The 5,435-nt window shown below is 38.0% G+C and overlaps 1 pseudogene; it reads right to left on the bottom strand.

Moving 5' to 3' along the window:
- Positions 1-4,627: 4,627 nt before the first annotated feature.
- LOC102837200 overlaps positions 4,628-5,435 on the bottom strand; it is a 3,521-nt pseudogene continuing 2,713 nt past the window's right edge.

The following is a 5,435-nucleotide window of genomic DNA, read 5'->3' as shown; positions in this document are numbered from 1 at the left end:
TGTGTTGATAAGTCTATAAATAACTTACAGTTGTAGAGATAAGAGAGTTCCAAGTGCAGGCCAGGTGAACCAGGGTATACGGACTGGCCTGGAAGGCAATAATCCAAAACTGGAATACAGAGCAGGTCCTCGATGCTCTAGTAGGTACAGCAGCAAGGTGATGAGCTACTAAAGCCTGGGCAAGCACACTGCAGAACCAGCAGTACAGAGCATACAAGTTGGAGAGGCAGCACCAGACACTTGAGGACGTCTGGTAGATGTCCAGTTTTCCAGCCAGATATGGTAGGCAGACTCAGCAGGCTAATACACAGTAGAGCAGGCCACTGGCTCAGGTTCAAAAAATCAGATATTGGAGGTTGACTCATATGCTAGATCCAGATCCAGTAGGGAAAACAGCAAGTTTTCCCTGTATGTCCATTATATAGGGATCAGGCCACACCCCCCAAAAAACATTCTTTCAATTGACTGGCTGTTCATAGCCAATCATCACTAAGTTAACTATCAACTGCCAAACAACTGGGAATCCTGGCCCAATCAAGTTGATACAGAACCTTAGCTATCACATTCTGTTTCTAGGAGTATTTGCATAGCATACAGACTGAATAAGTATGGAGAAAGGATATATCTCTGATGCACTCTTTTCCTCATTTTAAACCACTCAGTATTCTAATGTTCTGTTCTAATATCTTCTTGGTCTGTGCAAAGTTTCCTTATGAGCATATTAAGTATTTTGGAATAATCATTCTTCACAATATTATCCATATTTTGTCATGACCTACACAGTAGACTATCTTTGCGTAGTTAATACAGCGCAATAAACATACTTTTAGTATTCTCTGCTTTAACCAAGATCCACTTGACATTAGCAATGATATACATTATTCCACATCCTCTTCTGAATCAGGCTTGAATTTCTGTCAGCTCCCTGTTAACATACTGCAGTAACTGTTTTGAATTATCTTTAGTAAAATCTTTTTGCATGTGATATTAGTGATATTGTTCCATGATTTATGCATTTTGCTAGAGCACATTTCTTTGAAATGGACACAAATATGGAGCTCTTTCAATTAGTTAGCCAGGTCACTGTCTTCCTAATCGTTTGGCAGAGACAAGTGAGTTATTCTAGCAATGTATCAGTGTGTTGAAACATTTTAATTTCTATTCCGTTTATTCCTTGGGTCATGTTTTTCTCCAATGCATCTTGAGCTTCTTTCTTTAATACAATCAGTTCTTGATTATAGGCTACTTCTTGAAATGTTTTAATAGTAACCAGGATATTTTGGCACAGTGACTGTTTTCATTTCACCTTTTAAAAAATGCTTTCTGCATCATTCAATATATCCATAAAATCCTTCAGTATTTCAGGCTGAGGCTTACTTTTTTTCCTAAAGTTGTTTCAACTTGTGAAATGCTGAGCATGTTCTTCCCTTTTTGATTCCTAAAACCAGGTATTTGCACATTTCATTATAATACTTTATTTTGTCTTCTTGAACTGCCCTTTAAATTTTTCTGTTCAGTTCTTTTCCTTCCTGATTTCTTTCATTTGTGTTAGTTTCTCTGTGTTCAAGTACAAGATTTAGAGTCTCTTCTAACATTTAATTTGGTAATACCTCTTGCTTTCTTTATGTATATTGTTGTCAATGTCATCACACAACTTTTCTGGTCTTCAGCCATTACATTGCATACATTGCATCAAATCTGAGATGGTCTCTAAATTCAAGTGGAATATATTCAAGATCATAATTTGTTTCTTGTGGTCTTTTTTACCATTTTTGCCATCTTCAGCCTGAACTTGTATATACACATTTGATGCTCTGTTTCACAGTTTGTTCCTGGACTTGTTTGACTGATGGCATTGAGTTTTTCTATAGTCTCTTTCTACAGATGTAGTCGATTTTATTTCTGAATATTGCATCTAGGGCGATTCACATGTGTAGTCACTTTTATGTTATTGAAAAAAAAAGGTATTTGCAATGAATTAGTTATTGATCTTGCCAAATTCTGTCATGAGACCTCCAGCATTATTTATATCACCATGGCCCTAAGTTGCAACTACTGAACGTTCCACTTTCACAGTCTGATTTTCAGTAATTATAAATGCATTTTGATAACTTGTTTGACATATTTCAGACTGAAGATCTTAGTAGAGTTCTTCAATTTCATCATCAATGGTTTTAGTGGTTAGTGAGTACATTTTCATAATACTGGTTTGCCTTCTGTTGTTAAGTGCCTTAGAGTTGGTCCCAACTCATAGCAGCCATGTAGAGGATTTGCAAAGCTGTAAATTTTCACAGGAGCTGAAGGTCTCATTTTTCTCCCAGCGAATGGCCTGTGGTCTTGAACCAGCAACTTTGCATTTTGCAGTCTCATGCTTATCTACAGAGCCACTGTGTTCTCTTTTAGGCATATGGATATTATCCTATCATAGAAAGCATTTTACTTCAAGATATATCTTGCAAATGTCTTTTTGACATTAAATTCAACTTTCTGCTTTCAATTGGCCGTTTCTAGCATAATAAACCATATGAATTATAAAATAAAATAGAGTAAGAAACATAAGTAATATTGAGCATAGAAAGTTTGTTTTTAGAGTAGGATGATCTGGATAGGGGTCACTTAATGGGTCAGGTTTAATACTGGATTTATCTACATACTAGAGAAACCCTTTTGTCTACTCTTTCAACCTGATTGTATTTCTATAGTGTCCTGAATGTTTTATTTTAAATAGAATTGTATGTTTTGTTTCATTTTTTAATTACAAAAAAAATTTACTCAATCATTATATTTAGAATTTCATTAAAACTTGGTGACATTTTTCTACTCATCACATGAAAAGTTACATAATAGATTTAACTTTGCCTTTTGGCCCCCAAGACTTAGTTCTTTGCCAACTAAGGCAAATTTTACAGAAAAAAGTTTGTCAACCCCTAATTTAGGACATTTGAATCACAAAAATTCTAGAACATTCAATTCTGTTACTGTATTAACTTGCCAAGAGCAAGAAGAACAGAGTCTCTTAAATATTAACATTCAATTTTTTTTTAATATTAAAATCAGGCAATGGTCTGACAATAATAATGCTGCTTATGGAATACTATTATGTTAAGCTTTACTTACAGGATGTTAAATCCTAGGACTATGGTCTTCCTCCTGGGGGGAGGGGAGGAATTTAATGGAAGCATCAGTTGCTTTCCAAACTTGATAATTGCTGCATCAAAAGGTACTTTTACAAATACTAAATTAAAAACAAAACAAAAAACCTATAGAATGTAATATAATGCTTTTATTTTCAGTATACATCCACATGTCAGCATTTAGTGGTCCTGAACAGAAAAGTGTAAAAAGCAGAAATCTGCCAGGAGGTCAAACCTACTAATTTCAGGGATCTGCCGTGTAGACTGGGTTCTTTCTGACTCCTTGTTGAGGATTGTGGGAAGCAGAAACACCAAAACCAAAGTACGCACTGAATTCAAGGTTCTTTTTCTTCCGGTTATCAGACTCCAAACTAGACCCAAATGCATTGCAAGGATGACTAAATAAGAGCCCTGTTTGTTTAAAATTTCTTCCATTTTTATAAGCAAAGCAATGACAGGAAAAGAAAACATTCAGATGGGATCATGTGCGCTTAAAAGTGTCTTCATGTGGTCTTTCTCCATGTTTAACCACCAAGGACATTGAGAGCTAGCAGGTCTGAGTGAACCTGGTGACTGTTCTAGCCACCACATCAAAACCTGAACTAAAACAGGGATTCATCGAATGACAACAGTAAAAGGTGGTGGTAGGGCTGAGGATCCCATGTTCATGTTCCAGGCTAGTTGAGGATAAATAAGTGTGGTTACAGAACAAACCAACTGAGGTCAGAGACTCATTCCAACCTTACCTGATGGCTTCTGGCCACAGTAAGGAAGTATCATGGGGAGTGTGGGGTGTTGGGGTGCAGGGAGGGGTTCCAGGAGGATTAAAAGAGAAGCAGCACCCCTTGATCAGTTGGAGGGATAGAAGATAGGCGTGAAAGCCCAGAATTCCTCACCCAAGGTCAATTTCAGAAGGTAGCAAAGTGGGTTACAATCTTTGCTTCCACCAAGGTGGTAGTGAGGAGAGTGGAGACGGATGGCTTGGAATGGGAGGCATCATTTAAGATTTGAGCACCCCACGCATAAAGCACTAGTTTTGTAGGCTGCAACACAAAACATCTATTCTAAGAAGCTACCCCAAGCTGGAGGGCTTTTGCTGGAGGGCTGGGTTTGGGACAAAAGGAAAAGGTAGAGAGGCCAAGCTGTGTAATCAGCAGTAAGGTGATTGTGTGATGTGTCTTTTTACAGCTGAGTTAGAAGTGCCCCACAAGTTAAGATGGGTATCAATTTATATATACATTATTGATCCCAGGAGTTCAACTATGTGGACAGTGGTTACACTATACAGGAGAATTTGTTATAACATAACTTATATATTCCAAATGGACAAAAAATTAGTATCATTTACAGTGTCTTAAGATAACTTGCCCTTGAATGGGAGCTTACTTTGAGATCTACAAGACTATCTAGAAAATTCACTACTGTGGAAAATGAAGACTGCTTAAATCAAATGGGGGTGGGGAGAGGGGAGGATCTGTGGTTTTTCTTTTTGATTAATTGTTGTAACACTGTCTTACAGGCGGTTGGGGGAGTTTTATATTTTCTTTAGACATCATTAGGCGTGGAAGCTTTTGTAGGACAACTTTGATGCTATATGAATTATGCTATTTTGTTTGTATTGATATGACTCTTGGGTCCACTACTCCATTAGAACAATTAACTCCACTCATATTAAATTGTGTTGCAAATCTCACAAAGGGGGCTGCTTCTGACTATTTAGATCCACATTCTATTTTAAGGCTGTATATCGGGTTTTCCTAAATTGTTCTTGGAGGCCCAAATATTATCCCTGTCCATCATGTAAGTGTCAAATCATATTTTAGACCCCAGCTAAATGTGCCACCTCCTATTCAATTCTGGCCTTCTTTGAGTTCTTCCAACAGTTGGAAATTGAGAGGGACGTTTTGTTCCTTGATCTCCCCAAAGGGCCGCTGGTCTTGGCCTCCACAGCAATCGCCTCTGGGCTTGCCCTTCACCACCCGGGTTCTCAGTTGCGCTGATGGACCAGGGCAACCTTTTTATCAGAGCCCTCATGCTACCTGGGAGAGCCTCCAGGCTGGGCTGACCCTTTTTATGTATTTTTAAGCCCTGCTTTTGGAGTTTGTGGCGCTGTGGGCTAATGCATCAGAATGCAAAGTCATTTGAGGTGCAAAGTTAGTGGTTCAGCTCACCAGCTGCTCCTTGGAAACCCTATACAGGGTCTCTGTAGGTAGGAATTGATTCGATGGCACTGAACAACAACAACAGTGAATTATATTTTTATTGAATATTAAACAGAACTACTTTGCATACTGTTTGATC

The sequence above is a fragment of the Chrysochloris asiatica genome, unplaced genomic scaffold (assembly GCF_000296735.1).
Source record: "Chrysochloris asiatica unplaced genomic scaffold, ChrAsi1.0 scaffold00461, whole genome shotgun sequence".
In the NCBI taxonomy this organism is placed as follows: domain Eukaryota; kingdom Metazoa; phylum Chordata; class Mammalia; order Afrosoricida; family Chrysochloridae; genus Chrysochloris; species Chrysochloris asiatica.
Note: the sequence above shows the minus strand (reverse complement) of the source record. Positions and strands in the feature narration are given on the sequence as shown.